The 12,286-nt window shown below is 40.9% G+C and overlaps 1 protein-coding gene across 1 annotated transcript in view; it reads right to left on the bottom strand.

Moving 5' to 3' along the window:
- The window catches only part of Pafah1b1 (platelet activating factor acetylhydrolase 1b regulatory subunit 1), a 51,099-nt gene extending 39,196 nt beyond the window's left edge, over nt 1–11,903 (bottom strand). Inside the window, exon 1 of the mRNA XM_034504601.2 lies at nt 11,503–11,903. The gene's annotated coding sequence lies outside the window, so the exon portion shown is untranslated. The remainder of the gene's footprint in view (nt 1–11,502) is intronic.
- Nucleotides 11,904–12,286: the final 383 nt, after the last annotated feature.

The following is a 12,286-nucleotide window of genomic DNA, read 5'->3' as shown; positions in this document are numbered from 1 at the left end:
AGTAGGAGGAAAAAAACCAACTTCTAGAAAGTAAGTTTTTCTGTAAATTTACACAGACTTACTTTTTGCTTTGGGTTTTTTTTTTTTGTTTTGTTTGTTTTTTTTTCTGTTTTGTTTTGAAGGCATATATAGCCAGGTGTGGTAGGTAGGTAGCACATACGTTTAATTCCAACACTCAAAAGCCAGAAGCAAGCAGATTTTTGAGTTTGAGGCCAACCTGGTCTACAAAGACTTCTAGGCCAAGCATGGCTATATAGTTGAGATCCTGTCTCAAACAAACAAACAAAAAAGGAATATATACAAACAGGAGGCATGCAGCTAGGAAGAAACAAGACAGGATTGAGAATAGGCACAAAAGGGATATATACAACTGCAACTGTAATACTTTATTCTTTTAAAGCTTTGATAGTAGTTACACGGGCATTCTGTTATATAATTTTTCCTGCATATATAATGTACATATAATAAAAAGCAAAATGATGCTAGAGATGGTGCAGGTTAAGAACTGACCTGTTCTACCAGAGGAACCAAAGTTGGTTCCCAACAACCACACAAGACAGCTCACAGCCGCCTGTCTTTCAGTCCCAGAGGACTGGATGCCTACTTTTGGCCTCTGTGGACACCTGCATTCACATGTATAAATCCAAACACAGACACATAATTAAAAAATAAAGCTTAGATAGGCATTGTAGTACATACTCAAAATCCCAGCATCAGAAGGCAGAGGCAGACAGATGTCTAAATTCAATGCCAGCCTGACCTATAGGTTTACATCCTAAGTACATCCTAAGTTTCAGGACATCCAGGACTACATAGAAAGACCCTGTTTCAAAACAAACAAAAAACCCAAACAAAACAAAAAAGGTAAATAAAATAACTTAAAATTTTAAAAATACTTATAACTGTGCATTGGTCCTTTACAGGCAGAATTAAATTAGTCCCATATGTTTCGTTGCTTGTTTTGGTTTGGTTTATAAAACAAGGTCCTGAATGTGTCCAGGCTGGCCTCACCCAGACCTTGTTTGTGATAACCTCAGCTTCTCAGGAAACTGGGATTACAGACACTACCATTTCTGACCAGCCCTATACTTCTACGTCTTACTGAATAAATTTTGGAGTCAAGCAACAAAGGCTTAAATATCACCATACTGGCTGGTTTTATGTGACAATTTGACACAAGCTGGAGTTAGAGGGATGCCTCCATGAGATCCAGCTACAAGGCATTTTCTCAATTAGCAGTCAAGAGAAAGAGGGTCCATTGTGGGTGGTTCCATCCCTGGCTGGTAGTCTTGGGTTCTATAAGAAAGCAAGCTGAGCAAGCCAGGGGAAGCAAGCCAGTACGCAGCACCCCTCCATAACCTCTGCATTAGCTCCCACCTCCAAGTTCCTGCCCTGTTTGAGTTCCAGTCCTGACTTCCTTTGGTTATGAACAGCAATGTGGAAGTGTGAGCTGAATAAACCCTTTCCTCCCCAACTTGCTTCTTGGTTATGATGTTTTGTGCAGGAACACAAACCCTGATTAAAACAATCATTTTAGTGCCTCAAGGCACAGGTCAGTGGCAGTTCTGTACAGCCTGGATATCTAATCACCAGGAAAAATAAAAACAATCTGATCTTTTTGAATCAGATTAATCATTCACAAACTGGGGAGCCATGGCTTAGTAGTTAAAAGCACTCCCTGGTCTTCCAGAGAACAACCTCTTTGATTCCCAGAAGCCCACAACTTCCCTTCCAGAAGATCCAATACCCTCTTTTGGACTCCTTCAGTAACAAGCACAAACATGGTACCTAGATACAAATTCAGGCAAAACACCCACATGCATAAAATTTTTTAAGAAATTAAAAAAAAAAACCAGAGGAGGAAGGACTTAAGAACTGTGATTTAAGAACTTATCTAGCAGGCTTTATGTATTTACTATGCTATACAACTCCTCATATTCACCAAACTGTTTCTCAATTCCACTTTCTCACTCAAGCTACTTCTATATTTTCCTCTTCCCACTGTACTTAGTATTCACAATTCTACTTAAATCTTTCTCTGCTTCCTCATTGCCATTATATTTCAAACATTAATCATTCTTTCCTGAAAAACTGTGACCTCCACACTACAATCTATCATCTTTGTTGCCACCCATATAAAATATGTAATACACAATTGATCAGAATGCTTGCCTTTGCTTGAACTTGTTTAAGAACTACTAGATTACCCACTAGCTATACAGAACATACAAATTATATCAGTTTAGCTCATATAATTTTCCATCCTTACATCCCACAATCTCCTTTCCCAAACTCTACCAGTATACATGTAAGGAGATTCCACGCTTTTGTACCAATATGTTGCTGTTTCTACCAAGATGATCTCCCCCCCCCCCCCCAGTGTCTGCTCCAATTACTTAAAGAGTCATTTCAAAATTTATCTTTCAAACAATTGCCTGTAACTCCAATTGAAGGAATTCTATTCTCTTCGGCTTTTGAGGGCTCTTTAACACATATGGTATAAAAAACAAATGCTCAGTTTCTAATTAGTCAAAATACTTTTTAAAATTTCTTTTGGTTTTTCAAGACAGGGTTTCTCTGTGTAGCCCTGGTTGTCCTGGAACTCACTCTGTAGACCAGAACTCAGAAATCCACCTGCCTCTGCCTCCCAAGTGCTGGGATTAAAGGCATGCACCACCACCACCTGGCTTTTTTTATTTTTTTAACTTAAGTATTTAAATCTTATTTGGGCTATAATGGTACATATTGTAATTCTAGTCTTAGGAAGCTGAGGCAAAAGATTAGTGAAGAAAAACTAGACCACATTACAGGAAATGCTACCTCATCACACACGGTGGCATGATTTTAATCCCAGGACTCAGGAGGCTGATGGATCTCTCCAAGTTCCAGGCCAGGCAAAGATACATAGTAAGACCCTGTCTCAACACACACACCCAATAGAGATCCTACTTCAAAAAAATAAAAAAGCAAACAAGCAAACAAACCTGTAAAAAAAAATTACATTAAAAACTATACATGGTTAAATTGTATAGTAAGGTAATTTTCTTAAAGTTGGGGAGCTAGAGAGATAGACCTGGGTTTGATTCCTAGCTCCTACATGGTGACTCACAACCATCTCTAACTATAGTTCTAAGGGATCCTCTTCTGGCTTCTGTGGGTACCAGGTATTTATATGGTACCCATACAAACATGCAGGGAAAAGTCATATACATAAAATAAAAATCTAAAAGGAAGAGGGTGGGGAGAACTACTATCAGATATGGTGGAATACACCTATAATCCTAGCAAACTCCAAAAGGTTACTGAGATAAGATGATGAGTTTAAAGCCAGCCTGGGTTACATAAAAAGACAAAAACAAAATCAGAGTCCTGGGCCAGTAAGACAGCTCAGTGAGCAAAGCCACTTGCCACCAACCTAAGAATCTCTGATTTCCACTCACACATACTAAGTAATAAATGTGGGTTGTTTTGTTTTGTCTTGTTTGTTGGCTGGTTGGTTTTTCTAGACAGTGTTTCTCTGTGTAATAGCACTGGCTGGTCTGGAACTCTATGTAGATTAGGCTGGCCTCCAACTCACAGAGATACACCTGCCTCTGCCTCCCAAGTGCTGGGATTAAAGGCTACATGACCACACCCGACCACACCCGGCTGAGTCCCTGTCTTGAGAGAGAGAGAGAGAGAGAGAGAGAGAGAAAGAGAAATTGACTTATGCATACAAAACATTGAGCATGGTGACATACAACTTTAACCCTAGCACTCAGGAGACAAAAGAAAGTCAATCTTCATGAGTTCATGACCAGCTAGGTATACATAGCAAGGCCATACTTCCAAAGAATAAATTAAAGAGAATTAAAAAAAAAAAAAAAAAAAAAAAAAAACTAAGCTAGAGATACTGCTACAATAATAGAACACTTTCCCTAGAATATTAGCCAAAGGTACCAGGTTCAATTCCCAGTATCACAAACAAACAAACAAACAACCACAGCCATCTGTCATAAATTTCAACTATCTACAGTGTATAAATCATAAAACTTTTACTATTGTGTGTCTGCCTACAAGAAAGATGTGTGTATGTGGAGCCATATGCCTTGGTGCACCTGCAGAAAACCGTAGAATGCTTCTGTCCTTGTATATGGGTTCTGGGGATCCAACTAAGGTCACTAGGCTTGCACAGTAAATGCCTTTAGTAGCTAAGTCACCCTGATTACCCCAAACATAAGACTTTTTGTAATGCTTCAAACGTTAAAATTATTTGGCCTGGGGAGTACAGCTTGGTGTTAAAAGCACATAATTTGCCTATATAAGTCCCTAGGTTTTAAGCCAATACTTAAAAATAGTTTTAATTTTTAAATTTCCCCTAAGATTTAAAGTTTCAATATTTTCAGCAAACTGACAGAAAATTTTCTAGTCAGAGTTAACTGCCAATTCTTGTCAATGTAAGAGCAAATTAACACAATGCATCCTCAATTTATCTATTTAATGCACTCTGTAAAAGTATGTGATCCTGTTCTTTGTGACATTAACCGTCTACAGAGGAACTAACCCCACCTAACTCTCATACCTTAACTCTAAAGAGATTTTTGTTATGTTTACAAAGAACTTCAGGCCTCTTCCTTATACTTAACTATGGAATTAGGTTGTGCCTATAAACTTGCTCTGCTACTGAGCCATACCCCTGTCTTTTTTTTTTTTTAATCATTTTTCACATAATTCTGCATTCAATCAAATGTAAAGTATTAAAATAACTCTTCATTGGTTTTTGTTTTGTTTTGTTTTTGAGGCAGGCTTTCTCTGTGTAACCCTGGCTTCCTGGAACTTGCTCTGTAGACCAAGGTGCCCTTAAACTCAAATGAGATTGGCCTGCCTCTGTCTCCCAGTGCTGGGATTAAAGGCATATACCACCACCACCCACTAAAATAGTATTCTTAAAGCAATTTTAGGTATTGTCTGACAACCCCTACTCAAATGCCTAAAAGCCTTATGCCTACAAAATATCCAATGCAAGAACAAAGTTAACAAATGTTAAATTAAACAATATAGGCAATAAATGCTATAGTCACCATTTTCAAAATTAAGATAAAAGGGTTAAAGAAAGCAAAGAAACACAAGTTTACACATTTGATTTCATCTCATCGTATACTGTGCTCTGCAAAATGATGGTGCAGCAAGAATGCCTCTCAGCTGGGCAGTAGTATCCCTTGCCTTCCATACAGAGACCTTGTCTTGAAAAACAAAAGCAAACAAACAAAAAGGTGTCTCACCAGATCCTGGCACCTTGATGCTTGACTTGCCAGCCTCCAGAACTTTGTTTTCTTCAAGGCTTTATTTTAAATAGAAGAAGCAGAACACTAACATCTGAGCTTGCTCAGTGAAAGTGCAATATGCCATACAAAATGAACATTTCAAATTCTACCCCTGAACCATGACTGTTTTGAAAGAGAATAAACAAACAAACAAACAAACAAAAATTTAAGGTCTAGCAAGATAGCTTAGAGGAAAAGCTGTTTACTGACAAGTTTTGAGTACCCAAGTTTAATTTAATCTCTGGGACCCAAATGGTATGAGGGCAGAATCTCAAAAGTTGTCCTCTGACTTCTGCAACTCATAATGTGGTGTGTGCTCCCACACCCATAACTAAATAAATAAAACGTAAATTTTTAAATAGGTAAGGGAGAGCCTGTGATAATTTTGGAATGTGAAAATGTTCACCTCTTAAACAGCTGCTCTGTAGTTGTTCTGATTATATACCCCTAATATTTGTGCTTCATGGTAGAAACGTGAAAGTTAAGTATTTTTGTACATTTTTTTCAAAAGGATTTAATCACTATAGAAAAGAACTATTTGACCATATAAGCCAGCACCCAGGTAGTACTCCAGTTACTACTTCCCAAGTGCCTTCAGAAGAAGAAATTTGTGGAATTTTAGTTCTCTCACGGATGAAAATACCCATCTACTTAAAAGAAATGAGAAAAGTTGAAATGGGTACCAAACTCAGTAGTGACAAACTACACAAATGTTTGACACAGCTAAATGATAATATCGAGAGAATATATCTAGAGAATCCCTGACAGATTAGTCCTGTTTTAACCAACAGCCAAAAATTTTTAAAAAGAAAAAAACGGCCGGGCGGTGGTGGTGCACGCCTTTAATCCCAGCATTTGGGAGGCAGAGGCAGGCGGATTTCTAAGTTCGAGGACAGTCTGGTCTACAGAGTGAGTTCCAGGACAGCCAGGACTACACAGAGAAACCCTGTCTCGAAAAAAACAAAAGAAAAAAGAAAAAAAAAAAAAAAAAGAAAAAAGCAACCAAAATTATACTTATGATGATTGTTCCTAGTGAGTATAAAGCACAGATATCAATTAAAATCTGTAATTCCTGTGTCAATGATAAAAATAAGTTCTATTTAAGTGAATGTGCAAATTGTCATATGAAACCAGTAACATTGTTGAAACAATCCAAGACTTCAGTAAAGTTAATCATCATGTTTACAGAATATGTTGTATATAGTATCTTTCTTCTTGAAATGCCTTTTTTTTTTTTTTTTTTTTTTGAGGTTGCAGGTAAGAAGTTAAGACAGCTAAGTTATATAGAATTAAAACCTAGGCTATGTGAGACCCCATCTCAAAACAAAAAAGATATACACATTCCCCAAAATGGCTTTTAAAAACTAGGACTCACTCTACAGCTAAGCAGCTTCAAAATATAAGTAAATTTGCTTTTCTCTTCAGTTTCTCATTATAAAAATAATAATAATAATCAAGCCTAGTGGTGGTGGTAGAGGCTCATGCCTTTAATCTGAGTGCTTAGGAGTTGAGGGCAATCAGATCTCTGAGCTCAGACTACAGGACAGAATTCCAGAACAGACAGACAAGGCTACACAGAGAAACCATGTCAAAACAAAAAAAAAAAAAAAAAAAAAAAAAAAAAAAAACCAAAAAAAAAAAAAAAAAAAAAAGATCATCAATACCCCCAAGTTGAGAAACTTATCAAGTAAGAAAGTAATGATATCACCCAAGACAAAAAACAGTGACAAAGAATTTTCACTTAAAGTATATAAAAATAGGCTACCAGTCATTATAAAATACTTTTATAACAGAGACTTCTACTAGAAGCAATTAAAAATTCTGTCCAGGGCTAGTAGTGGATAACACCCAAGAGCTAAGCCTAAGTTCCAACCCCTGCACCGCACCCCAGTTCCTTTATAGAACCACAAGGTGGTCCAGCCATACAACCAGCTTAGTTTGCATGCTACCTTAAGTTTTGGGGCCAAAAACAAAAACAAAAAAACAGAAAACAGAAAACAAACAAAAAGACATTTATTATCACAGCTTTAGAACTAAACATTTGATTTGTATTATATTTTGCTTTGGGCTCATTTTTTTATTTTTATTTAGTTTTTGTTTTTGTTTTTTGGGAGGGGGAGCAAGGGAGAGGCATGGTTTTGTTTCTTTGAGTGTTGAAGGCAGGTTGGCCTTGACCTCACAGAGATCCACCTACCTCTCTGCCTCCTGGGTACTGGAGAGGGCTTGTTTAAAATAATAGCTCTATCACATGGGGCTGGCAATATGGCTCAGAAAGTGAAGGTACCTGCCTGCAAGTCTGTCAAACCTGAGTTTGATCTTTGAAACTCAAGAGTGGAAGGAGTACCCCTAAATTTATACTCTGACCTCCTCCATACAAAGAATTCACACACACACAAATATAAGTAAAATAATAGTAATACTATTAGTTTGGAGGGAGAGTTCAGTGGTTATGAGCATTTACTGCTCTCACAGAGGACCAGAGTTTAGGTCCCAGCAACCATGAACAGATAGATCACAACTACCTAGCTTCAGAGGATCTAACATGTGCACTTGAACTCAGACTTACAATTAGCCACACACACACATTCATATAATCAAAATAACAGAAAGAAAGTTCTACTTTAATAATGACATGGTCTACAATTACTATAGCTCACTTATATGACAACTGTTAATAATATGAACTACATACTAACAAAAAAAATCCCTTTTTTCCTAGATACTCAAAATATAGCACAAAGTCATTTACATGCATGCACATCCAGACAACTTTGTATATAATCTAAGAGAAAGCAACATTTACTTTCCTTTTTTATCATTATGTATATATGTCAAATTATGGGGCTTGGATCTGTCCATCACGTGAATACTGGGAATCGAACTCATTGATAAGCTTAGCAGCAAGTGCTAAACCATCTCAGCAGCCCCACTTTCCTTTTCTTAAATAAAACACAAGTATAACATGGATGCTCTAAACTAGAAAACCAACAATTATAAAATATTGATTTTTCGTTCCCAGAAACAAATCCTTTCACAACAGATATATTTTATCCAGAAAGTTATGTATATAACAGAGCTTAAAAGTAGATACCAAATACTACTAAAAGCAGTAAGGTATGTTGGCACACACCCACTTTATAACACTCAGGCAGCTTCTAAGGTAGAAAGAGGCAGTTAGAGGCCTGCTTAGGATACATAAGGAGTGAGAATTAAGCCAGTCAAGAATAGTGTCTGTAACTATCAAGAGCTCAAAGTCAGGACCAGCTCCACAGCAAATTCAAGGCCAGCCTGGGCTACATACAATAAGACTCCATCTCTAAAGAAGCAAGAGAGTGGTGAGATGGCTCAGTGGATAAAGATGTTTGCCATCAAATCTGACTTGATTGAGTTCAATCCACAGAACCTACATGGTGGCAGGAAGTTGTAATCCCCGTAAATTGGTGCACATAAATACATATAAATAAATGAGTGAGAAAAGAAATTCAAACAGACTTCATTAAGGCTTTTATAAATATAGGATTGTGATTTTTAAAACTGATTCCTGCAAATTAAGTAAGATTCAGAGACATACCAGAAATGAAAACACATTTGTATTCTCCATCAAATTATCAGTAACCTCCTGGGTGGCTGTGGGGCTGGAGTGGAGGTTCACCACTACTAACTAGGAATACTGAACTAAGGATATTTGAAACACAATAAAATAATGTACTCATCCATCACCATAATAGCCTTTCTACTTTCTAACTACATGAAAAATAGCAAAAAATGTAAAACTACAAAGTTACAACACTCATAAGGTTCATCAGAATTACATTATCGTATTTACAATTCTTTACAAGAATTCTTTTATCACAGAAAAAGTCCTATGCAAGAGGCAACACAAGAGAAAAGGTCTGGTCTATTTAAAATAACCACTGTCTATTTTCTTATCTTTGTTAATCAAGAAATTAAAAAAAAAAACTATTTGTGAAAATGAGTATTCTTAACTGAATTTTTCACTGTACCATATTTTTTTGTTGTCAAATATCCCTAGCATTGATTAATTTAACACTCATTTGGCTAGAATAATTATAAAACATTAGCCAGAGCATATATATGGATATTTTTTATACATACACACACGTGGACAGTAAGTACTTGTTTCGGAACAAGGATGCAGCCTTTCTTCCAATTACTCAATGCCCTTCTTGAAAAAAAAAAAAAAAAAGGTAGAAAAGCTGAGATTTTAAGGTCTACTATAGAGGATTGCCTTTATTGTAGCTACAATTAATATTGAATAATCTTACAATCATTGAGGATGGAGAAAATCCAATGAAAGGGCAACTGAGCATGTCACAGCTTTTGCTGGCGCACCCTTACTCCACCCAGTCCTCTCGGCTCAATGGCTGTTCACAGCATCCACAAATATTAGCCCATTTTTAAGGGGGTGGGAGGGTGTACCAAAACAGGGTATGGTCTGCCAAAACCAACATATGCAAAAATATCTTGTGAAAAACTGGTTTCCTCTCTGACTCTTAAAATTATGTATACCAGCTTTAAATTTATTATAGAAAATCCTTCCCTCTGAAATCAAACAATGATCTTCTAAATAGACCGTGTAAGAATTACCCTAAATACATATTCTGCGTTAATAAAAACTGCAATTTGTAACTGCCAATTATCTGCACAACTATGTCCTGAAAGACACATATTAGAAATAAAGGCTTGCCCTAGCCTTATAACCAAACCAATTTTTAAAGTTAAAGCTTTTAATGTAAATTCAACATAGTATTACTGTCATACCCAACTAAAAATATTCCTGATTAAGGAATTGAATACTGCAGCAATCAAGCCCTACTGCAGGGAAACACAGCAAGCACTGCTGTGGCAACATGAAGAGGGAGACAATATTACTGTATGAGGCCCAAACAAAGTCTCTCCACCATCCCACCCCCAGAAAAGAAATTCACACAAAACAAGCCAACCAAACAAAATGAGAATTGCTAAAAATGACCTTTCTGTTACTGGATCTTTTAAGGGTTGTAAATCTTTAGGAGGGTGTTTTTGAAACTAAAGGTAAGAAAAGCAGTAATAATTTTATTTTCTCCCAATTGTCTCTTGGGGGGGAGGGGGGGCGGGATCCTTGACATGACATCGACCATTGAGAATGAGACCACAAATCTGGTACTCTTCTTCAAAAGCACAATTTCTTAACCAAAAATCTGATAGGAATTACATCCAAATCTAACCTCAACAGAAAATTTCCTGCGCTCCTCCCAAGGAGTTTATTGCTAAGTCACTGGAAAAAACAGGCAGGATAACAAATAAAGCCTGGCACCTTGCTTTCTCCTATCTCAGAGAGTGAAAAACCTCTCCTTTTGTGAGTCAAAATAAGCCCACCGTCTCAAAAACATTTTCTCATCTGGGAGGCTAGAGAGAGTAAATAGTCTGAGCGTTTCCTAATGGAGTGGAGAGATGGGATGAAGGGAATGGCAGAGAACCTGGGAGCTCAGTGTTAGCAACGTCAAAAGACAACTCCCGTGCGAGGAGTCAGTAGCAAAAAGAAAAATCCTGCCCGATTCGGTGGGTGGATGCTGCCTATCTTTACTGAGTGCAGAGGCTGGACCACCACAGCACCGGGGGGCCGAGGGCCTGCGCGGCGGGCCATCCTCCCCACGTCGACCCCCAACCTAAGGACAAGTGGAGAACCGGACGCCTGGAAGGCCTAGTAGGTGCTGGAGCCCCGGCGGCGAGCCGCCAGCCGCGGAGGGGTGGGGACTGCGGGTTCGCTTCCGCGGCCCAGGAGGGCTGAGCCCTTTCCCCAAGATCAGAGAGCGACCTGCTATCCACGCCCTTCCCACCCAAGAATACTTTTCTTGCTAAGTCACGGCGGCAGAAGGGCGATGCCGCCCGAGAGGCCACGGCTTGAAGCCTCGGCCGCCCGAGTAGCCCGTTGCCAGGGTCGGAGGAGCGGAGCCAGGGCAGCGCCCTCCGAGGCCAGGGCCCCCTCCTCGGTGCCTCTCACTCAACGGCCGTCGCGGCCGCCATTTTGAGAGCGAGGAGAGGAGAAGAAGAAGGAGGAGGCAGCGGCGGCAGGGGGAGGGGAGAATGGGAGGGAGGGGACCGGCGCAGCCACATCGTCAGGCCGCCGGCCCGGCCCGCAGCCACCCGAGCGCGATGGAAGAGACAGAGGGGAGGGCGCAGAGCGTCGCCGCCTTACCGGAGCGCTGCACCACCGCCTCCGCAGGGCTTCTTCCGTCCTTCACTCCCATCCACCAGCGGGGGAGGGGGAGGGAGAGGGAAGGGAGGAAGGAAGGAGGGAGGGAGGGAGGGAGGGGGAGGATGGCGCGCTGGGCCCGGTCCCGGGGAGGGGGAGGGGAGGGCCGCGGGCGGGCTCCTCAGCCGTTCCGGGGCTCAAGCCCTAGCCCAGCGTTCGCGCGTCCTCTCGCTCGCGCCTGAGCGCTCCCCTCCGGCTCCTCCTCGCTCCCTGGACTCTCGGGTCGCTGCTCGTTCGCTCCCTCACTCGCTATCTCGGCCGCCGGACTCCGCCGCCGCCCCGCCGCTCCAGCTCCGTCTGTCACAGGAGCTGCCCCAACGCCCTGACGTCACCGCGCCGCCGCCGCCCCAGACCCGCCAGGAAGAGGGAGGGGAGCGGTGGGCCCGCGGCGCATGCGCGGGCCGAGCCAGGCCTGGGCCTGGGCCGCGCGCCCTTCTGCAGGGTGAGCTGGAGGGTGGTCCCCAAGCCGGTGGGCAAGCTTGCGCCCCCGTCCGCGGCTTTTCTCGCACCTCTGCCACCTGTCCCCTTGGGAAGAGCTCCTTTTGCTCTAGATATTCGTCTGCCTGTTGGGATCTATCATGACTCTAGCTCTGCTTCAACCGTCACTGCGCTATCCCAGCGGACCGCGGGTCCCGGGTGCACGGGCATCTCGGCCCCTGCTGGCTGGAGCAGGAGCCGAGCCAAGATGCTTTCTTTCTGCCTTAGCTTGTGGGATTTTTACCCACCA

The sequence above is a fragment of the Arvicanthis niloticus genome, chromosome 6, assembly GCF_011762505.2.
Source record: "Arvicanthis niloticus isolate mArvNil1 chromosome 6, mArvNil1.pat.X, whole genome shotgun sequence".
In the NCBI taxonomy this organism is placed as follows: Eukaryota; Metazoa; Chordata; class Mammalia; order Rodentia; family Muridae; genus Arvicanthis; species Arvicanthis niloticus.
This window is presented reverse-complemented; position numbering and strand designations above follow the sequence as displayed.